We start from the raw sequence: 25,028 nt of genomic DNA, 5'->3' as shown, positions 1-25,028 counted from the left end.
ATCTATTCTCCACGATAACAACTATTTTCCTATCACTATTGCTTAGTAGGAATTTATATAAACAGAAGAAGGTATGCACAACTTTTTTCTTGCTTCTTTCTCTCAAAATAATGTATTAGTAGCTGCTTATTTTTAATTGCTAAATATGATTTCCATTTTATGAGAATAACTTTTTTATATTTATTCCCCTTTAATAACCATTTTTGTTATTTTGTTTACCATTCTGAATAAACTTGCTCTGATCACTTATGTACACATATTTGTGTGTTTTCATTCCTCTTGGGTAAATAGAATTTCTGGGTTTATTGTTGGTATGTATTTGACTCTATAGGACAGTTCCAAGCAACATATTTTTTTGTTGTTTTACATCTTCAGCAGCACTTGACATTGTCATGTTCTATTTTTTTTCATTTTTGAGATTTTTGAAACAGGGCCTCATTCTGTTGCGTAGGCTGGAGTACAGCTGTACAATTAGAGCTCACTGCAGCTTCGAACTCCTGGGCTCAAGTGATCCTCCTGTCTCACCTCCTGAGTAGCTGAGATTGCAGGTACATGCCACTATGCCCAATTAATTAGTTTGCATTTTTCTTATAACTAGCTATGTGCAGCATAATTTCATGAACTCAGTAGCCATTTCTCTATTTTCATTTACAACAGGTATATTACAGAATTTTGTGCAGTTTTTAAATTGAAGTCTGTCATTTTATTACTGATTTGTCGGAGTTCGTATATAATCTAGAAATAAATTCTTTGTCAGACTAACATTGTGAGTATTTAATTCCAGTAGGCAGATGACTTTCTATTTTAAGAGTATGTTTTAAATAAGATTACTTAGATTTTAAGATGTCATATTTATCCACTTTTTGTTTTATGTTTAATATGCTTTGAATTGTAAGAAACATGTCTCCACCCAAAGTTTATAAAGAAGTTCGCTTATGTTTACTTGCAGAAGCTTTATAATTTTAGTTTATACATCTGATTCTACAATCCATATTGAATTGTTCTAAATGTTACAGGTAGGCATTGAAATAATGTTTATTTTATATGTGGATAGCAATTTGTTTCAGCACTGTAATTTAAAATACTATATCTTACCTATTCAATTACTTTGGCATGATTATCAAAAATTAATTGACTATATCTGTGCGGATGTATTTCTGTACTCTCTATTTGTTCCATTGATGTATGTATCTATCCTTATGCCAATACCACACCAATGTGATTAATGTACCTTTAGAGTAAACCCTGAAATCACGCATAGTGCTTTTCCTCTTTGAATATTGTTATGACTATTCAAAGCTTTTTAAAAAGAAACATTTTAATTTTACAATAGTTTTAGATTTACAGGAAAGTTGCACAGAGGAATAGAGAGTTCTCATATACTCACTCCCCAATTTTTTGTTTACATGGTACATAAGTGCAGTACATTTATCGCAACTAATGTACTAACATTGATACCTACATTTTTAACTACAGTTCATACTTTATTCAAATTTCCTTAGATGTATCTAATTGCTTTGTCATGTTTCAGGATAATGTTCATGATGTTACATAACATCTATTTGTTATGTCCCTTTAGCCTCTTGTAGACTGTGATAGTTTTCTTGACTTCTCATGTTTTGGAAAATTTTCAGTTTTTAGACTGCTGGCCAACTAGTTTATAAAATGTCTCTCAACTGAGTGTATAGGATGTTTTCTCATTCTTAGACTATACACATATATATTTAATGTTCTTTATCTATTTGGGATGTAGATTTTGAAGATGTAATCATATAAAATATGTACACACTTGTCAGAATCCTTAAAAACATATATATTATATATATATATGAAGGACAGAAAGGTGAAGTGCCATTCTCATCACATTTTATCAAAAACCCATGCTATCTGCATGACATCATAATTAATGCTAACCTTGATTAACTGGATGAGGTAATAATTATCAGGTTTTTCCACTTTAAATTTACCCATTTTTTTCTATCTTTCAATACAGTGTTCTTTGTTTTTTTAAATATTTAACTTTTGTGGGTACATAGTAGCTTTCTATATTTATGGGGTGCATGAGATATTTTGATACAGGCTTGTAATGTGAAATAAGCACATCATGGAGAACGGGGTATCTATCCCATCAAGCATTTATGTTTTGTGTTACAAACAATCCAGTTATACTTTTAGTTATTTTAAAGTGTACAATTAAATAATGACTATAGTCACCCTCCTGTGCAATCAAATACTAGGCCTTATTCATTCATTTATTCCATTTTTTGTACCTATTATCCATCTCCACACCACCCCCACCCTCCCTTCTTTCCCCTTCCCAGCCTCTGGTAATCATTGTTCTATTTTCTATCTCTATAGGATCAATTGTTTTGATTTTTAGATCCCACAAATAAGTGAGAACATGTGATGCTTGTGTTTTTGTGCCTGGCTTGTTTTACTTAATATAATTAACTCCAGTTTCATCCAGTTGTTGTCTTAGATTAAAGTCTGTAATCCATTTTGATTTGATTTTTGTATATGGTGAGACATATGGGTCTAGTTTCATTCTTCTGGTTATGAATATCCAGTATTCCTAGCACCATTTATTGAAGAGATTGTTCTTTCCCCAGTGAATATTCTTGGCACCTTGTTGAAAATGAGTTCACTGTAGGTTTGTGGACTTGTTTTCTGGTTATCTATTCTGTTCCAGTGGTCTATGTGTCTGCTTCTATGCCAGTAACATGCTGTTTTGGTTACTATAGCTCTGTAGTATAATTTGACATCAGGTACAGTGGTTCTTACAATTTTGTTCTTTTTGCTTAGAGTATCTTTGTCTATTCTGAGTTTTTTTTTGTGGTTCCATATAAATTTTAGATTTTTTTCTATTTCCATAAAGAATGTCATTGGTATTTTGATAGGGATTACATTGAATCTGTAGATTGCACTGGATAATATGGACATCTTAACAATATTCCTTCTTTCAATCCATAAACATGGAATATTTTTCTATTTTTGTGTCTTCTTCAATTTATTTCATCATTGTTTTGCAGTTTTTATTCAGATATCTTTCACTTCTTTAGTTAATTCCTTGTTACTAATTTTATTTGGGCTACTGTTAATAAGCTTAATTTTTATTTCTTTTTCAGTTTGTTGGCTGTTGGCATACAGAAATGCTACTGATTTTTGTATGCTGATATTGTATTCTTCAACTTTATTGAATTTGCTTAGCAGATCTAAAAGTTTTCTTGTGGAATCTTTAGTTTTTTTTCCAAATATAAGATTATGTCATCGGCAAATATGGACAATTTGACTTCTTACTTTTTAATTTGGATGCTCTTTGTATTTTTCTGTTGTCTGATTATTCAAGTAGGACTTCCAGTACTATGCTGAATAACAGAAGTGACAGTGGGCATCCTTATTATGTTCCAGATTTTAGGGGAAAGGCTTTTAGTTTTCCCCCATTTAGTATGATACTAGCTTTGAGTTTTCCATATATGGCTTTTATTATATTATGTTTCTCCTGTATCCAGATTTTGAGAGTTTTAATTTCAGGGAGTACACTTTGAATGAATGTCACTATGTGTAACCCACGCCACTTAAGGGTTAGGAAGTTTTGCTCCACCTTTTTTAGAGCAGATGTTTTAGAAATTTTTGTTTTCATAGAATCTTAGAATAGAATTGAAAATGCCTCTAAAAAGCCAAATGAAAACAAAACAACAACAACAAAAAAATTGTGATTTCAACTGTGGTGGCCTTGAATTTATAGATAAATTTGAAAAATTAATTTTTATTATAATTTTTTAGGGTACATGTGCACAATGTGCAGGTCTGTTACATATGTATACATGTGCCATGTTGGTGTGCTGCACCCATTAACTCGTAATTTAACATTAGGTATATCTCCTAATGCTATCCCTCCCCCCTCCCCCCCACCCCACAACAGGCCCCAGTGTGTGATGTTCCCCTTCCTGTGTCCATGTGTTCTCATTGTTCAATTCCCACCTATTTTTGCAATCTACTCATCTGACAGTCATTAAATCTTAAAGCTCCAGAATAACCTCCTTTGATTCCATATCCCACATCCAAGGCACACTGCTGCAAGGGGTGGGCTCCAAAGACCTTGGGAAGCTCTGTCAGTGTGTCTTTGCAGGGTACAGACCCTATGGCTGCTTTCACGGATTGGTGTCGAGCACCTGCATCTTTTCCAGGTGCAGTGTACAAGCTGCCTGTGAATCTACCATTCTGTGGTCTGGAGAACAGTGGCTCAATTCCCAGATTTCTACTGGGCAGTGCTGCAGTAAGGGTTCTCTGTGGGACCCCCAAACCCGTTCTTACCCTCTGTACTGCCCTTGTAGAGGTTTCCTGTGAGGGCTCTGCCCTTGAAGAAAACTTCTATCTGGGAACCCAGACTTTCTGATACATCCTCTGAAATCTAGGCAGAGGCTGCCAAGCCTCTTTCACACTTGAACTCTGCCCCTACAGGCTTAACACCATGTAGAAGTTGTCAAGGCTTACAGACTGCAGCCTCTGCAGTTGTGGCCTGAGCTAAACCTAGAGCCCTTTGAGCTGTGCCTAGAGCTGGAGTGGCCAGGACACAAGGAGGAGTGTCTTGATGCTGGGCAGAGCAGAGAGGTCCTATGCCTGATCCAGGAAACCATTCTTTCCTTTTCAGCCTTAAAGCCTGCGATGGGAGGGGCTGCCACAAAGATCTCTGAAATGCCTTCAAGGCCTTTTTCCCATTGTTTGGGCTATCAGTACCTGGCTCTTTTTAATCATGCCAGGCTCACTAATAAGTGGTTGCTCCACAGCCTGCTTGAATTCCTCTTCTGATAATGCTTTTTCTTTCTCTGCCACATGGCCAAGCTGCACATTTTCCAAACTTTTACACTCTGCTTCCCTTTCAAATATAAATTCCAACTATAAGTCAACTTTTTTTTGCTCTTGTATCTGAGTGCAGGCTCTAAGAAGCAGCCAGGCCACATCTTGAATGCTCTGATGCTTAGAAAACTTTTCTGCCATGTACTCTAGGTCATCACTTTTAAGTTTAAACTTTCTCAGATCTCCAGGACATGAACACAATGCACGGAAGCTCTTTGCTAAAGCATAACATGGGTGACTTCTGCTCTAGTTCTCAATAACTTTCTCATTTCCCTCTGAGATTTCATCAGGGTGGACTTCACTTTATCTATTACTATCAGCGTTTTGTTCACAACCACTTAACCTTTCTTTAAGAAGGGCCAAACTTCCTCTCATTTTTATGTCTTTTTCTGAGCCCTCCAAACTCTTCCAACCTTTGCTGGTTATCCAGTTGCAAAGCTGCTTCCACTATTTCAGGCCTTTTTATAGTAATGCTCCATTCCTGGTACCAATTTTCTATATTAGCCATTCTTGCATTGCTGTAAGGGAATACCCGAGAGTGGGTAATTTATAAAGAAAAGAGGTTTAACTGGTTCATGATGCTATAGACATGGCAGTGTGTCCGGAATTGGTGGGTTCTTGGTCTCACTGACTTCAAGAATGAAGCCGCGGGCCTTCGTGGTGAGTGTTATAGCTCTTAAGGTGACGCGTCTGGAGTTGTTCGTTCCTCCTGGTGGGCTCGTGGTCTCGCTGGCTTCAGGAGTGAAGCTGCAGACCTTCGTGGTGAGTGTTATAGCTCATAAAAGCAGTGTGGACCCAAAGAGTGAGCAGTAGCAAGATTTATTGCAAAGGGCAAAAGAACAAAGCTTCCACAGCCACAGCGTGGAAGGCGACCCCAGCGGGTTGCCACTGCTGGCTCCGGCAGCCTACTTTTATTCTCTTATCTGGCCTCACCCACATCCTGCTGATTGGTAGAGCCGAGTGGTCTGTTTGACAGGGCGCTGATTGGTGCGTTTACAATCCCTGAGCTAGACACAAAGGTTCTCCAAGTCCCCATCAGACTCAGGAGCCCAGGTGGCTTCACCCAGTGGATCCCACACCGGGGCTGCAGGTGGAGCTGCCTGCTAGTCCCGCGCTGTGCACCCGCACTCCTCAGCCCTTGGGTGGTCGATGGGACTGGGCGCCGTGGAGCAGGGGGCGGCGCTCATCCGGGAGGCTCGGGCCGCACAGGAGCCCGTGGAGGGGGTGGGAAGCTCAGGCATGGCAGGCTGAAGGTCCCGAGCCCTGCCCCGCGGGAAGGCAGCTAAGGCCCAGTGAGAAATCGAGCGCAGCGCCGGTGGGCCGGCACTGCTGCGGGACCCAGTACACCCTCCGCAGCCGCTGGCCCGGGTGCTAAGCCCCTCATTGCCCGGGGCCGTCAGGGCCGGCCGGCTGCTACGAGTGCGGGGCCCGCCAAGCCCACGCCCACCCGGAACTCCAGCTGGCCCTCAAGGCGCCCTGCGCAGCCCCGGTTCCCGCTCGCGCCTCTCGCTCCACACCTCCCTGCAAGCTGAGGGAGCCGGCTCCGGCCTTGGCCTGCCCAGAAAGGGGCTCCCACAGTGCAGCGGCGGGCTGAAGGGCTCCTCAAATGCCGCCAAAGTGGGAGCCCAGGCAGAGGAGGCGCCGAGAGCGAGGGAGGGCTGTGAGGACTGCCAGCACGCCCTCACGTCTCAGCACTGGCATCTACTTGGCTTCTGGGCAGGACTCAGGGAGCTTTTACTCATGACAGAAGGTGAAACAGAAGCAGGTATGTCACGTGGCAAGAGCAGGAGCAATGGTGGGAGGAGGTGCAACACATTCTTAAACAACCAGATCTTGCAAGAACTCACTATCTCACTATTGTGAGAAGTGAAGAATCTATCCCTGTTATCCAAACATCTTCCACCAGGCCCCACTTCCAACCCTGGGGATTACATCTCAAAATGAGATTTGGAGGGGACATCCAACCTGTATTACTTGATGTCCGATTAAATTGATTTTTGAATGTTAAACCAAGTTTTCACTCCTGGAATAAAACTTGCTGCTACTTAGTGTCTTAAACTTTTAGTATTGTAAATATATTGTCATATTTGACATGCTAACATTTTGGGGTTTTCTATTCTTTTGCACCTAAGTTTATAAATTATATCAGTTTGTAATTTTCTCTTCTTGTAATATTGTTTCAGATTTTGGAATCAGAATTATAATGGCTTCAAAAAAATCAAATGAGGAATATTCCTTTGTTCCTTATTTGTTTGATATCATTTTTCATTGGGGAAAACTGGGCCTGAAATTATCTGTGTAAGGGTATTTTAAATTATAAATTTAATTTCTATAACAGCTACAGATTTTTAATATATATGTATATTTAATATATGTATATTTATAATATATATTACATATGAAATATAACAAATTATGTTATATTGCATTTTTATTATCATTTGATTTAAACAATATTAAAAATTTCCTTTGTGATGTCCTTCTTGACTCATAAGTACTATTTTTTAAGTGTATTATTACTTTTATAACAATTTTAAGCATTTGGAATTTATTTACATGCATTTCTTTATATTTGTAATTAAATATTTTTGTGGTTAGAAAACGTGCTCTATATGATTTAATCACATGACATTTATTGTGACTTATTTTACGCCCCAGCATGGAGCTTGGCTTTGTGAACACTCCCTATGAACTTGAAAAAAATGTTTATTCTGCAGTTGTTGGGTGAAATGTTTAATAAATATTAATTAAGTTGGTTCATAGTGATTTTCAAGTCTTTTAAACATTTACTGAATTGAGGACACTCATTTTATAAATTACCGACGTGGAGTGTTAACATTTTTAACTATAATTATATATTTGTCTATGTCTCCCTTTTATTTTTGTTCCTTTTGGTTTTTTGTATTCTAAGCTTCTATTATTAGGTGTATAAAAATTTAGAATTGATTTCTTCCTGATGAATTGCATTTTTTATCATTATGAAATTACCCATTTTTAACTCTGGCAATACAACTAACTCACCTTAAGGTCTGCCTTCCTCATATTAGCATAGCTACATCAGCTTTCTTAGGTGTGGTGTTTGCACGTTATAACTTTTTTTCTTTATATTTGAATATCTATCACATATATTCTAGTATTTTTCTTGAGGAGCACATGTTCATTGTTTTTATTTATCAGGAAGTTTCTTTACTTTTGAACAAAACACTTTTTAAAGATAAAAATTCTATGTTTTTATTTCTTATTTTTTGAACACTAAAGATGTCCTACTATCTTCAGTTCTACCCTCTATAGCTGTTTTCCTGTGTATTATGTATCTTTTTTCTCTGGCTAATTTTAACATTGTCTCCATAGCTTTATGGTTTAGCAGTTTGGCTTTTCTCTTCTCTGAGGAATGGTTTCCTCTCTATTTATCTTGCTTGTATTCTGCTGAGTTTCCAAAATCTGTGAATACTATCTATTTACAGTATGAAAAACTTTGACTACTGTATTGTTTGTATTTTGACTGCCCTTTTCTTATTTTCATTTTCTTCTAGGACTCCAATTATACATATATCAGGAAGCTTAATACAATCCCAGAGGTAATCTAGGATCTGCTTTTTTTATTATTTATTTTTTGTTTTTTTAAATTTTGACTTGAGAAAATACTATTGGCCAACATTTAAGTTTGCTGATACTTTGCTTTATTGTATCTGGTCATCTCTCAATTATAGCTAATGAATTTTCATTTTAGTATTTGACAGGTTTCTTAATAAAAAATGTAAATTCTTAATAGTTTTTTTAAGCAAATTTGAATGCATATAAGAAAATTATTTTAATAAAATACTGTTTTATCTATTTTACCCACTAGGTTTTACTTGAAAAATAGAATTTTATTGATAAAAAATAGAAAACTTCAAATCTATCACAACTCATCAACAGTCTACTCCTTTTATGTATTGGAAGCTTGTCAACTTCTTTTTGGTAGGTTGAAAAAATATGTTATTGTGTCATAATTCTTGCTGTTAGCACTAAGAAATCAATCTTAGTCTAAATCATTTTGCCCATCTGAAATCAGTCAACCAGCACTATCCATTCTATTTCTGGAATGCTTTTTAAACCTAAGGCACTTATACAATTCTATCAGCTACTGACTAATTTATCCTTTAAATAAAAATATTATAATAGGCTAATTACTTTTATCTAATGTCAATCTTTCTCTATTCCACAATTGCTTTTAAATAATTCTTAAAATGGTTTCTAGATAAATATTTTAAAACTAATTAAGTCATTTCATGCTGTGGTATAAATATTAAGGCTCCCAAAATTAATATGTTACAATCCTAACCACTAAAGTGATGTTATTAGGAAGTAGGGACTTTTGGGAGGTCCTGTCATGAGGGCAAAGTCCTCATGATTGGGATTAGAGCTCTTATAAAAGAGACTGCAGAGAGCTAGCTAGCTCCTTGCATCATATGCGACACAGTGAGAAGGTACTACCTATGAACAAGAAAACAGGTAACCACTTGATACCAAATTTGCCTTATTTTTGGATTTCTCAGCGTCCAAAACTATGATAAGTAAATTTTGTTATTTATAAGATACTCAGCTTATAGTAGTTTGTTGTAGCAGCCTGTGGACCAAGATATTCCCTTTCTTAATATTTAAGCCTACATCTCTTGCATATTTACATTAGTAAAATTTCTAACATATAAGAGGCCATCAATGAACACAAGCTGCTGAAACATCTTAGGAATTCATTGCATGCATAGATCTTCATCAATCAACTGCCCCATCTATCTAGCTTTATCATCCCTCTATATCCCACAGCCTTTGCTCCAGGTCTGTTTATAATTTCCCACACATAATATAACAGATTTTTAGAAATATTTATGATTATTAATTTATCACTATGCATAATAACATTGTTTTAGACATTACTTTAGACCACTTATGCTAAACATAATTTAAATTGGTTCATTAAATTATTTTAATTGCCTAATTTGAAAATACTGTTAAAAATAATTGCATAAAGTGATTAATAGTTTTTAAATACAAAGATTAATTAAAAATTTCAAAGCCTTGAAGAAACAGTTTTTTCTCATTTTAATTAGAATTTACATGTCTAAGGGTTTACTTGGAAAGTATAATGTGCTTTGGAAGATGCACTTTCCAACCTTAATTATCTACATTATGTTAATTTTTAAAGTTTTATATGGACATTTAAACATTGATGTAATAAAAACAAGATATGAATTTGATTCATATTTATGTTATTGGTCAACAAAATTTATGGAATGCATGATATCAGACATCTTAAATAGATAGACAAGACATGCATAATTATTTTTTGTCTATTTTCAGAAAAGTTAAAGTCAAGTTAGAGCTAAGACCATAAACATATGAAGACTGTCTGAGAAGACATGACTGGAAACTGAATAGGGCTGGGCGTGGTGGCTCGCACCTGTAATCCCAACAATTTGGGAGGCCGAGGTGGGTGGATCACCTGAAGTCAAGAGTTCGAGACCAGCCTGGTCAACATGGAGAAATCCTGTTTCCACTAAGAATACAAGAATTAGCCAGGTGTGGTGGCAGGTGCCTGTAATCCCAGCTACTCAGGTGGCTGAGGCAGGAGAATTGCTTCAACCCGGGAGGCAGAGGTTGCAGTGATCCAAGATCATGCCACTGCACTCCAGCCTGGGAGACAGAGAAAGACTCCATCTCAGGGGAAAAAAAAGAAAAGAAAAGAAAAGAAAAAGAAAAGAAAACTGAATAATACTCTATTTTTCTACAATGAATCTAGAAAAAAAAAAAAAAGACCAAATATAGGATTACTTGAATGAGGTGAGTTTTAAATGTTTGTGAGGGATGATAGGCATAAAATTGGTGAAGAAAAAAAAAGTCAGTGTTTTGCTCAGGGTGTTATTTTATACCGTGGAGCTTAGCAGGTGATAAATCTCATGTAAGCTCAGCCTAAGTATCTCTTTTCCCCACCCCCAAAATGTACCTTATCAACTAAGTTGAAAATAATTCTTAACATGCTGTTTGCAGCTGGCCAAGCATAGTCTCTCATCAGATTAACTCAAATGGAAAACACAATGAGCTCTGGAATATGAATAGGGCCCAGAGTGTCTGTTTTTTAATCATGCTCAAAATCCAACTGAACCAACATGTACTGATTAAAGTTTCTTTAGGTACCAAGACTTAAAGAATTTTTTTTTCACCAAAGTTTGAGTTTATGGCTTCCTGTTCATGCAGCCTTAGAAATACTAGCCTTGATTTTTTGTGAAATCACAACCAGCTCCCTTCCCAAACAATGCCAAAGTATCAGTTTTATTTACTTGTGTTTATCCTAATAAACTCTAGCCTTTTTACCTCAGTTCATGGTGGTAACTTGTACATCATTTAATTACTTCTTTTAAATTTTAATTTTATGATTTTTATTTTATATGGATGAGGAGGTAGAAATATAAATAGGAAATAGTTGGGAGAATAGTCTATACATGCCTCCACTAACATAAATAATAAAATGATTTTGCCCTTTCTTAGTTCTTCAGAGATCTCCCTGGCCATGTCAATTAAGTTGGCCACTCCAAAATAAAACTACACTATTAACCTTTAGAACTACATTCTAAGGTAGGACAGAAACAGTTTTTAGACAGAAATCCTGGGATGAAGGAGAGTTTCAAGTGACATTTTTCTTATAAATAAATAAATATCAGCTAATGTCTTTTTCAATATGGCTGACTAGATACCGGGAATGATCTTCCCCAATGAGAAGAAATAAATGTGTTAAGTGAAACATAAAAAGACATTGCTGAACTGGTATGGTAATAAGGAATCTACAGAGACACATTTGTTGGGAAAGTAGGTAAGTGAATGAAAATGAGGAAAGTGATCTCCAAAATCTACTTTTTTTCCTGGAATCTTCTTCCATTTTCTGAGTTCAACTTCATTGTCCTGTACTAGAGATCCACTTCACTTCTCGGGATCCACTCTGATGGCTTCATGGATAACAGATCATAAACTCTAGGACTCATCAAAGGTGAAGTATAGTAAAAAGTCCCTACATTAAAATGTAGACCTCATCATTTAACTATTTAATATATAACAGAAGGTACTGAATAGATGAATATTATCCATAATAATTTGAAATTACAATCTGATCCACCTAGGGATTTTTTTTTTTTCTGAATTAAGAGTACCTACAGGATTTTAAAACCTCATTGAAAAAAATTATTAGAAAATGAATTTTTTATATTTACTTTGGACCTAAAGAAGGAGGATGGAAGTATCTGCAGGTGACCTGCTAAAGAAATGAAAAGAACCAAAGCAACAAATAGACAAGTTTGAGTAGAGAGTTTGAAGGAGAGAGCTGGAGTGCATCAAGTGAGTAGTAAAACCTGTGGAACACACAAACCCAGAATGACACCCTGACTCTCCTCCACTATCTCCCTTGCCAGGATCAACCTGGAGCCTGAAAGGACTTTCCTTTGCAGGAAAAAAGTAGGCAGGAGGCCCCCAATATCCTCAATTACCACTGTAGGCACTTGGCAGTTCTTGCTACAGGAGAATTATGCGGCCCTTAAAGTCCCTAAATGCAGTTTGGGGAACTGCCTGGAATTCACATGGTGGCATTGCTCCAGGGTAGGAGCTCATGCTGTGCACTCTCCACTCTTACGATGCAAGCTAATACAGCATGGCACCATCTTGAAACCGGAGTTGCTGCTGGAGCACACTCTGCTCTGTGGGCCAGTAGCCACTGCCTCTGTCCATCTTTAAACTCCACCTTCATTTTACCTTACTAACACAGGTGGCCACAAGGCATGACACTAGCTGCTTGGAGCCTGAGCCCCAAAACAGCTGTGACTTGCATAGCTCCTAAGCACAATGCCATATGCCTATGTCCCTGGCCTGAGCAATAGCCTGACAGAACTTTCCCAGTGAGTTCACCCACAAGCTAGCTGAACCACAGCACACTCATGTCCCTGGAGGGAGAAATAACCTGGTAGAAACTCCCCCAACAAGCCCGCCCAACATCCCCAGCGAGAGAAACAGCCTGGTGGACTTACACCTAGCAGGCCCATCCTTGAGCCACTGAACCACTCATTGTGTGTCCATGATCTCAACCAGCAAAACATTGTGGTGAACTCAGTCCCAGTGAGCCAGACCTGCTGACAGCCTGTGTTTATGCTACTGACCTGAAAAAAAAAAAACCCAACAACCTCACTCTATCCAAGCGAGTCCATGAACCTGCTGACTTACCATGTGCAGAAATGTGCTACCAACCTGAGAGTCAGCCCAACAAGCTTGTTCCTGACAAAGCAGCAGCACTACTGCCACAAACTCATGCAGCCTCATCTACTTAAACACTCCTCTGAGAAATTGCTGATATGGATTACAGCTGAAGAAACTGCACAGAGACTACACTACTACATCCATCCAGAACCAAAGCCCAATCCGCTTCACCCAACTAACATCCTGGAACCCATCTACAGGAATAAGCCTTTTCCTATGAAAGCTACTTCATAAAATTAGAAGAAGTGACTCTTCCACCAGATGCACAGATATCTATAAAGAGACACAAGAAACATGAAAAAGCAAAGAAACATGACACCTCCAAAGGAACTTAATAATTATCCAGTAACAGACCCCAAAGAAAAGAAAATGTATAAGATGCCTGAAAATAAATTCAAAATAATGATCTTAAGAAAATTCCATAAGATATAACAGAAAACAAATATATAATTCAATAAAGTCAGAAAAACAATTTATGCTGAATGAGAAATTCAATGAAAAGGTAGATATTACAAAAACAAACCAAAACAGAAATCTTGGAACTGGAGAATTCAGCAAATTAAATAGAAATAAAATTGAGGGTTTTAACAACAGACTAGAATGAGCAGAATACAAAAATATATATATATTTAAACCTGAAGGTAGGTATTTTGAGATAACCCAGTCAGAAGGAAAAAAATAAATAATAATACAAAAATTGAAAGAGGTTTATGGGACTTACTTATGGGATGCCATTGCACATACACACACACAAAATCATAACATTGTGGGAATCCCAAAGGGAGGAGAGACTGAAGATGAAGGCACAGAAAACCTATCTGTCAAAATAATAAAAAATGTGGCCGAGTGCAGTGGCTTATGCCTGTAATCCCAGCACTTTGGGAGGACAAGGTGGGCAGATCATGAGGTCAAGAGATTGAGACCATCCTGGCTAACACGGTGAAACCCCATCTCTATTAAAAATACAAAAAAATAGCTAAGCGTGGTGGCGCGTATCTGTAATCCAAGCTACTCCGGAGGCTGAGGCAGGAGAATCGCTTGAATCAGGGAGTCGGAGGTTGCAGTGAGCCGAGATTGCATCACTGCACTCCAGCCTGGTGACAGGGCGAGACTCTGTCTCAAAAATAAATAAATAAATAAATAAATAAAAATTTTAAAATGCCAAATCTTAAGAGACAGACAAACATTCAGATTCAGGAAACTCAAATGTCCCCAAATAGACTCAATGCTAAAAGGTCCTCTTTTAGGCATGTTATAACCAAACTGTCAGGAAAGAATAGGGTGATAAATTCAAAGTGATAAGAGAAAAAGAAAAAAAAAAAGAAAAAATAACAAAAATTCTATACCCAACAATACTATTCTTCAGAATTGAAGGAGGAATAAAATATTTTCCAAGTAAAAGCTAAGGAAATTCATCATCACTAGACTGGCCTCGGAAGAAATGCTTAAGGGAGTGCTACTACTGAAAGCAATCTAATAGTAATACAATCATTAAAACAGATGAAGGTATAAAACTCACTTGTAGGGGTAAACTTGTAATCAAACTGTGAATACTTCAATAATGTAATGGTGCTAAGTAAAACTTTCAAATCTGTAGTGTAATAGTTAAAAGTAAAAATGGTAAGAAATAACTACAGCTATAATTAGTTGGTGAGGAACGCACAATATATGAAGATGTCAATTAAATCAATATAATTTAAATTGTGAGAGGAAGGATAAAACTCGAGAATATTTTTGTTTGATTAAAGTTATTAGCTTAGTCTATTATAACTACAAAATTTTAATGTTATTCCCATAAAAACCACAATAAAAGGAGCTTCAACAAGTACCCAAAGACAAAAACAAATAAAACAAAGCTTAGCACCACAGAAAAGCATCACACCACAAAGCTAAACAAGAGAGGAAGAAGGAAACAAAGGATCTACAAAACAACCAGAAAGTCAATTAACAAAATGGCAGGAATAAGCCCTCACCTATCAATAATAACCTTGAATGTAAATAGACTAAACAAACAGAGTGGCTAAATGAATTTTTTAAAAAGACTTAAATATTTGTTGGCTACAAGAGATTCACTTCACCTGTAAAGATGTACATAGATAAGAAATGAAGGGTTTAAGAAAGATATTCCATGAAAATGAAAACCAAAAGCAATCAAGAGTAGCTATACTTACACCAGATAAAATAAACTTTGTGCCAAAAACTGTAAAAAGTGACAAAAAAGGTCATTATATAATAATAAAAATCCAATTCACCATGAGGATATAACAATTATGAATGTATATGTCCCTAAGAAAGCATCCAAATACATACAGAAGGTATTATTAAGTATAAAAGGAGAGATAGACTTTACAAAAACAGTAGGGGACTTCAACACCTCAATTTTCAACAATGGATTATCCATAAAGAAAAGCAACAAAGAAATATTGAATATACACTACACTCTAGAGCAAAAGGACTTACCAAACATTTACAGAATATCTTATCCAGCAACTGAAGAATACATATTCTTTTCAACTGCATATTGTACATTTTCTAGGACAAATTACTTATTGTGACAAAAAAACAAATCTTCATGAATTTAAAAACCCAGAAATCATATCAAGTACATTTTAGGATCACAATGGTATAAAACTAGAAATCAATAAGAAGAGGAACTTTGGAAACTTTCAAATACCTGAAAACTAAACAACATGCTCCTAAATAGCTAATGGGTCAAGAAGAAATTAAGAGAAACTTAAATATTTGCTGAGAAATAAAAAAAAATTTGAAACACAGCAGAACAAAACTTTTTGAATGCAGCAAAGAAGTTCTAAGAGGAAAGTTTATAGCAATAAACACCTACATCAAGAAAGTAGAAAGATCTCTAATAAACAACCTAACACTGCATGTCAAGGAACCAGAAAAACGAGATCAAACTAAAATCAAAAATAGTAGAAGGAATATAAATATAAGAGCATAACAAAATAACAAAATGTAAAATATCAATAAAGTTTATTTTATAAAAGTAAACAAAATTGACAAATCTTAAGCTAGACTAGCTAAAAAGAGAGAGAGATAACTCAAAAAAGTAAAATAAAAAATGAAAAAGGAGACAATACAGCCAATACCACAGAAACACAAAGGATCATTAAAGACTATTATGAAAAATTATATGTGAAAAAATTGGATAATCTTGAAGAAATGGATAAATTCCTGGACATATCCAACCTACCAAAAATGACTTGTGAAGAAATAGAAAGCCTAAATCATCAAAAATGGGAAAGTTGAATAAGTACTAAATAGATAAAGAACAACTCCCATCAAAAGAAAAGCATAGGACTTGATGGCTTCACCGATAAATTCTACCAAACACCTAACATTTATTCTAATGAAAACTCTCAACAAATTAGGTATAGAAGGTATGTACTTCAACACCGTACAGGCAACACAAAACAAGTACCACATCTAATGTCCTGAGGAAAAAGAAAAAAGTTAAAACCTTTTTTTTTTTTTCTAGGAACTGAAACAATTTAATGATGCCCCATTTTCTCACTTGTATTCAACAAAGCTCTGGAAGTTCTGGCCAGAGAAATTAGGCAAGAGAAATAAATAAAAGGCATCCGAATTGGAAAGGAGGAACTCAAATTGTTTCTATTTGCAGATGACATGGTCTATATATAGAAGGAAAAAAATCACCGGAACTCTGTTAAAAATGACATATGAATCCAATAAAGATGCAGAATACGAAATCAGCATAGAAAAATCACAGTGGTTTTATATGGTAATAGTAAAATATCTGAAAAGGAAATCAAGTAAGCAATCTAATTTACAATACCTACAAAAATATATAACATGCTCAAAAATAAATTTAACGAAGGAGGTGAAAGATCTCTACACTAAAACAATAAATCATTGATGAAATACATTGAAGAGGAAACAATAAATGAAAATATATCCCATGTTCATGGATTAGAAGCTTTAATATTCTACAAATGTTCATAGTACCTGAATTAGTCTAAAGATTCAATGCATTCTCTATTAAAATACCAATGACATTTTCCCCAGAAATAGAACAAATATTCTAAAATTTATATAGAATAACAAAATACCCAAATAGTCAAAGACATTTTGAAAAATAATAAAAAAATACTGGAGACATCACATTACCTGACTTCAGAACATACTACAAATCTGTAATAACCAAAAACAACCTTGTATTGGCATAAAAGCAGACACTAATGGAACACAAGAGAGAGCCCAGAAATAAGTCTACACAATAGTGGCCAACTGATTTCAAAAAAGGTTCTAAGAACACACACTGGGGAAAGAATAGTCTCTTTAATAAATGGTCCTGGGTTAACTGGATATCCACAAGTGGAAAAATGAAACTGTACCCCTATATTTTACCAGATACAAAAATCAACCCAAAATGAATTAAAAGCTTAAATGTAAAACCCAAAGCTATGAACCTACTAGAAGAAAACATAAGGAAAATGCTTTATAACATTGGACTGGCCAAGATCTTTTGGATAAGACCTCAAAAATATAGGCAACAAAAGCAGTAACAGACAAATGAGATTACATCGAACTGAAAAACTTCTGCACAAAGAAGAAAACAATCAACAGAGTGAAGAGGTAATCTACAGAATAGATGAAACATTTATATGCTATATACATTTGAAAAAATTTTAATATCTGTAATATATAAGGAACTCAAACAAATCAACAACAAAAAGTAATGTGCTTAAAACACAGACTAAAGACCTTTATGAAAAAGTGCTCAAGATCACTAATCATAACAGTAATACAAATCAAAACCACAATGAGATATCACCTGACTCCACTTAGAATAGCTATTATCAAAAAGACAAAAGGTAACAAGTTTGGGTGAAGATGTAGAGGAAAGGAGATCATTATCACTGTTGGTGGGACTGTAAGTTAGTACAGCCATGATGGAAAACAGTATAAAGTTTTCTGAAAAATTAAAAATAGAACTGTCATATGATTTAACAGTTCCACTGCTGAGTATGTATCTGAAGGAAATGAAATGAGTATGTCAAAGAGATATTTTCACTCCCATGTTTATTGCAGCCCAATTCACAGAGAAAGTTATGGAATCAATCTACATATTCAACAATGGTTAAATGGATAAATAAAATGTGATATACATACACAAAATGGAATTCTATTTAGCCATGAGGAAGAATGTAATCCTGTCATTTGCAATAACATCGATGAATCTTGAGGATGTTAAGTGAGATAAGCCAGACACAGAAACACAAGCAGAGTATGTTCTCATTCTTATGTGAAATCTAAAAAAAATTGTCTCATAGAAGTAGTGAATAAATCAGTGGTTATCAGAGACTGGGGAAAGTAGGAGGGAGACGAAGATGAAAAGAGGATGGTCAATGGATACAAAGTTACAATCAGAAAGGAAAAATAATTTCTAGTGTCCTATGGCACAGTAGTGTAACTACAACCAAAAATTAGGTATGATATATAAAAAATAGCTTAAAAAGTGGGTTTTGTGTGTTCTAATCACAAAGAAATTATAACTCTTTAAGATGATGGATATACTGATTATTCTAATTTGATCATTGCAAAATATGCACACATATTAAAGCATTACATTGTGCCTCATAAATATGTACAATTATTATGTGTTCATTAAAAACTACTTTCTTCACTAGTAAGAAAGGTTAGGTGGCAGATTATATATAGTGCAGTAGAAAAATAGTGATGTGGAAGAAATGTCTAAAGAAATTACTCTGACTAAAGTTTAAATAACTAAAAAACAGAAAATATTTTAAAAAGCTAAGATACTTGGAAAACAAAAACTACCAAACTTTCTAGCAAGAGAAAACAAAACAAAACAAAACAAAATGAGAGTTCAGGACTTGAAGAGACCATGGCTATTGATTTTCAAGAGTTGGTAAAAGCCATTGATCTTCAAACCTTGGAAACTCACTGGGCTCCAAGCAGAGTAAACATCAAAGTAGGTTAGTTACATAATTCACACCTAGATTTATGGTACTGAAACCTAAAAATTAAAACAAAAGAATTTAAGAAAGAAAAAGTGATTGTATGTGTATAATAGGGGTGGGTGGAGAAGATAAAAAGAGATAATCTCCAAAGTAAAGCAATTAGATTGACAATGAACTTCTTAACAGTAAAAATAGAAGCCCTGAGACCTTAGGATAATATCATTTATGTTGTCAGAAAATATAAACTTTAGTTCTGCATCCAGAAGCATTGCATATTATAAAGGAAGATAAAGTAAAGATAGTTTTTAGCCAAAAAAATAAACCCAGAGAGTTTAACTGTAATATATTCTATTTAAAGATTTGAAGTCTTTAAGGGAAATTATTCCAAATCGAAGATCAGAGGTGAAAGAAGGTAGAGTTTGAAGATATTTTTTAAAATGGTTAACTGAAACAAATGTTGACTGTGAAATGTAATAATGCTCAATTTACATATCTAATATTTCTGTGCTAATATGCCAGGCCAGGAATGTTTTTGAATATGTGTTAATCATTAGTAAAGTTAAATCATTTCATCAGTCTTTTGAGGAATATACTATCATTATCTGTGAAAACACAGAGAAGTTGGTGAAGGCAAAAAGTCCCACAGCAATTATGCAGCAGGGCCAAGGTTTAAACACAGTGTGGCATCTGCACTTTTGTGCACTATTCTTGAGGTTTTTCTAATTTGTGGAGAAAAGAAAGAGGTAATAATAAAACTATTGACAATCACAACTGAGATAATACCCTCATATTTAGATCTATGCAGCTTTATCAGAATTATTTAATGAAACAAAGACATTACTGTTTATATAATCTCTGTAAATTAAAAATTATCCTACTGTATCCATAGCATGATCCATAATGTAACTTATTGTCAAACATCATCTGCGGTGGTTCTTCAATCTCTTTAGATGCTTACTCAAGGTGAAGAATAATATGGCAAGATTATTTAAAATAAAAGAAATATTTTTGTTTTATTCCATGTAAAACCAAGCTAGGACTTGAAGGGAATGCCTCAACAGATTATATGACCAGTTTCAAAAGGTATTTACTGAGCTTCCAATTATATACAGATATTATGCTATATCCCTTCCCATTAAATTAAAACATATTATCTTCTTTCCTCTTTCACAAACAATGACATAAGTTTATTGATTTGTCCAAGAAAGAATATGGTTTGCTAAGGGGTGGGTACGATTTTGATCCCAGCTCCCTAGAAACCAAGATCAAACAACTCTGTGTATTTGTTCTTATATCAGGACCGTCAAAAATAATTGGGTTGATTTTTAGCTCATTTTCAAAAGAAATTTTAAGACAAGAAAATAAACTGGGTATCCATTAATCTCATAAAAATAGAAACACTATATCCAAAACTAATGATTCTTTTTTGTTTCACTTCCTGTGAAGAAAGTTTCTTAATTGCTACTGTTTAGCTGAAGAGTATCTTCTGATACTTTTTCACCTTTGTTAAAGTCAAACTGATTTTCTTGGATACGCTGAAGTTTTAAACAAGCAAATTAACCAATCTACAAGACCCACATTTTTTCTCTGTCACCCTTCACCAAGTTCTTACTTAACAGTATTTAAATGAATGAAAGATGTTAATAGTTCATCAATCAGTTAATTCTCTCTAATGTTTATTACTTTAAGGACAGGGATCTCTAATCTGCTTCCCTCTCACTCGCATTTTTGGTTCAATGTGTTTTTATTTGGCAATTATTGATTATTTTGTTGAAACCTGGCAGTTTGATAATGACCTACAGGGTTCTTAGACCTTCTTATATTAGGAATAGTCCACATTTACCCTGCATAGTCTACTGTTTCTTTGTTAATTGCATGAACTTCAGGTTTTGTAAAATCTGCCAGTTGCCTTGACCAAAGAGCTTAATGTGAGATTTGTTTCAGACAAAAAAGATGGAATTTGGAGGACAAGACAAGAGATACTAAGAAGAGTAAACCCAATAAACAGACTGCAGCACAGAAAGGGTAAGTGATACTACATCACACTTGAGATGATCAAAGACATCCCAGTACTAGATTTGAAAGACAGGAGAAAATTGTCACATAGGAGAGAGGATGTAGCCATGCTATACTAGAGGAAGAAAGATTCAAGGAAGAGGAACATAGTCAAAAAATTATGTTCCTGAATCCCAGGTATGGCTACTTTGAACTCTGTGTTATAGGAGAAGCCACAGTAAAGTCTTTGAACTCCAGTTTGCTAAGCTCTTATTTTGGAACCTCTTCATATTACTCAGGTTGTTTCTCTCCTCCTTGGAGGCTTTCTCCAGGAAGAAATGTTCTATGGGCTAATGACATGTGGAAAATTATAATATTTCTTTGAACTGTTAAATAATTTAACAGTGGAAAATAATAACATTTCTTTGAACACTGAAGGTATTCTTGGACACAGATCAGAGTAAATGTACAGCAATGTATCAAGCTATGAAATCAAGTATAAAGATTCAGAAATGCTAACCTTTTTGAATTTATGTTTGTGGTTCTATTATTACATTATCAATAACCTCACCAGGTTTAATAAACCTTCAGATACAACTTTCTGAGCATGCTTAGTCTCAAACAGGCTGACTACTAAGTTATCTCAATATACCTATAGTCTACACTATTATTTAATATCTATGCACATTGTTTCAAAAATATAAATACTACAGCATAAAGACTCAAAAAATTAAATCAGAATTTGAGGTAAGCTGGAATTTATCAACAGTTTACCTAAAGCATCTGATATTTGAGAAACTAGGGAGAAGGACTCACTGCTTTTTAATTTTCTTAGATCCAAATTCTAGCATTATATCAAACTGGATCATCACAAAGCAAAGTAAATGGATTGTGTTATCTCTGCCCCCTACAGATACACCTTCACTGAATTATGAATTAATGTTATGCCCTCATTTTGGATAACTTGGCCAAAGCTGCCTAAGCCTGATTAGATTGTGTTTCCCCGTGGGTATTAAAATAGCAAGTGGGGCATGATGCTTGCTTTTCTGTAGGGAAAGTTGTGAAGCTGGATGCTGAGTGGCTGTTTCTGCATAGTCAGTGATGCAACACAAATCTGATCAGGATTCTGTAACCAATATTTTGACTTTGACTTTCTGTGTAAATATGTGTATGTACGTGTGTGTGTTTGAAAACATATAGCTAAAAATATTACCTATTACTTTACCCTGTGATATTCAGTTATTTATACGAATACTCTGCTAACAATAATGAAATATTATTATGGCTTACTAGTGTTCACTTAATTCTTTTTAAGGAGGCCTATAATCTCAATAATAATGATGATTCTTAAGGCTATGTGATATAAAATCCATTTTAGATTAAGTCAGTGGCTAAATGAAAAAATTAAAATGAAGAATTATTCATGACTAGTATTCTGAGGAAAAGAGATAAGAAATAAATGTGAATATTTTCAGAGATAGCATAAATAAACTTGAAGAATTTCAGTGGAACTATTTATTCACAAAACATTTTAAGAGAAAAGAGAAATAGTGTAAAAAGATGAGATATTACTCTCATACTAGCAAGAAATAAATAGCACACAGTAAAATCAAAGTCACAATGTTGATAACCTTTAACAATTTGTGATGATATGGGATTGGAATATATCAACATAGAAATATAGAACCTGACAAAATTAGAAGTACTGTTGTTGCATGCAGTCCTTGCTGAATTTTATTGAAAAGATACATGGCAGTGGCATTTCTTCAGGGTTCTCTGTTAGACTGTCATTTACAAACAAACAGTGTTTCTCAGAACTTGGCATCTAAAAAAGTCATCTGGAGAAGCTTTTTAAAAAGTCACATACCTACTCTCCACACTCTTTCTCCCTAACTCCACTCTCCCACAAGAAATGGAGAAATATATTTAGTACCTCTGCAGTAGAACCCTAGTCGCTCGACTTTTGATAATTTTAGATAATTTTGTTGTGGGTGACTTATGGACTATGATTTTAGACAATTTTGTTGTAGGTGGCCTATGGACTATGATTTGAGAAATGCTAATTTTTATTTTACATTAATCAGGAAACTAATTGTAGTTTAAAATTTCAAATCATAGTAAAAGAATATACAAATGCTATGTTATGGGTAAAGGGATTTAAAAATGCTGTTTTACGATGGTTTCTGAGGCAGCATAATGCAGTGGCTCAGGGAGTAGGCATTAGAGTTAGAGAACTGCATGTGGGCCTTGTTTCCAGCACATTCTGGTCACATGATTCTGAATGCATCGTTTAAATTCCTTGAGCCCTAGTTTCCACTCTGTAAAATGGAGATAATAATGTTCAAAGCACAATATTATTATGAGAATTAAAGAATACAGAAAATGGAAAACACTCAGCACAGTCCTTGGCACATTGTAGTATTTTTTTCTATATTTTCACCATAATTACTCTACTTGGCATTTGCTGTAACTTGTAAATCACTTCAAATATTTTAAGTAGGTTATAAGTTACTTACAGAACCGTACAATTTTTCTTGATAATTATTAAATGAGAATATAGGTAAATTTAATTTTAAAGTTTAACAAAATCTGTGATGTGATTGAAATCATTCAAAATGTAAAATAATGCAGAAAATGTTTTATGCTATATCACAAAATCATAAATTTATGTCATAAGATCACCAAAATTAAAATAACTATAATATAATTGGGCTTCAAAAATATTCCTGCTAGCATGAGTTTCGAAGTAGTTTAATTGTCTTTGAAGAAAACAAAATGAAATGCAAGACTTAGTCCTTGTGGAAATAAGCTGCTAAAAGGAAAAATAATTATTGTGCATGGGGCAGGATAAGTATGATCAGAAAGTTTTACATATCTATAGAAATTAGTATCTAATATCAACATAATGACCACTTTAAAAGACAACAAAAGGGATACACAAAATGATTTGCTACTTTTGAACACTGTTAATATTTCATCCCACATTGACAGAACTCCACCAATAAATTCATGAATATTGGATTAGATTCCAAACCTTTTGCAACACAAACTGACTTCTTTATGTTTACACTAAGACCTTTGTTAATTTGGCAGTAAATGTGACATTTCCTCAGAATCCTGATAATTTTTTGGCCCTTTCTTAATGTGCTCATGGGCATTAGGACATTAGCAGATATTCAAAAGTATTGCGTGCAATGATGATTTCACTGAGGGCAAATACCAAAATTCTGCTACTGCTTTTAGCATCAATTTAGCATTAGTTTACTTTCTAGTTCACACGTGTAGTTTGGTTTCAACCTCTGGTGTCTTCAACAATGATGCTATGAAGAAGAGGGAGATGATCTTACTCTCCTAGTTAACTTGAAGAAGACTAAGAAGATGCCACATTTACTGGGATGTGCCATCATTAGCACATAGTAACTTTGTGAATATCAGAAAAAGATGAACATTCCTCCAAACAGATAGCACCCCATATGCCAGAACTTAAGATTTGGCAAGTGGGATTCAGGCTAGAATTCATTCTCATCTTTTCCCCTTAGTAGAGTGCTCTTGCACAGACTCTGGCCTATATAACCATCTAAACCTGGTCAGCCTGGGGTCCCCAGTGGAAGTCACTGGCCTGATAGCCTGATTCCCCAGCTGCTGCATGATCTTAATGGGTCTTGGCACTGCTATTTCCTCAGGGTTTAGGATACCCCAGGTGCATGCTGGGCAGAGCAAGAACCCTGTTGGATCAGAATTTCCATAATCTTCCCACTGCATTAGCTGCCAGTGCCCACAGCTGCTTTGGTCCACAGCTTGTGTTCTGAGGTCTCTGGCACACGTCTTTGTTGGGGAGATCAAAACGTAGATTCATGCCAACTGGAGGGGCATTTTTTCAAGCATAAAAAATTCCCAAAGCTCATTAATATAGGCAGCTTTTAGGCAGGGAAAAGCATA

Source organism: Pan paniscus, chromosome 2, assembly GCF_029289425.2.
Source record: "Pan paniscus chromosome 2, NHGRI_mPanPan1-v2.0_pri, whole genome shotgun sequence".
NCBI lineage: Eukaryota > Metazoa > Chordata > Mammalia > Primates > Hominidae > Pan > Pan paniscus.
This window is presented reverse-complemented; position numbering follows the sequence as displayed.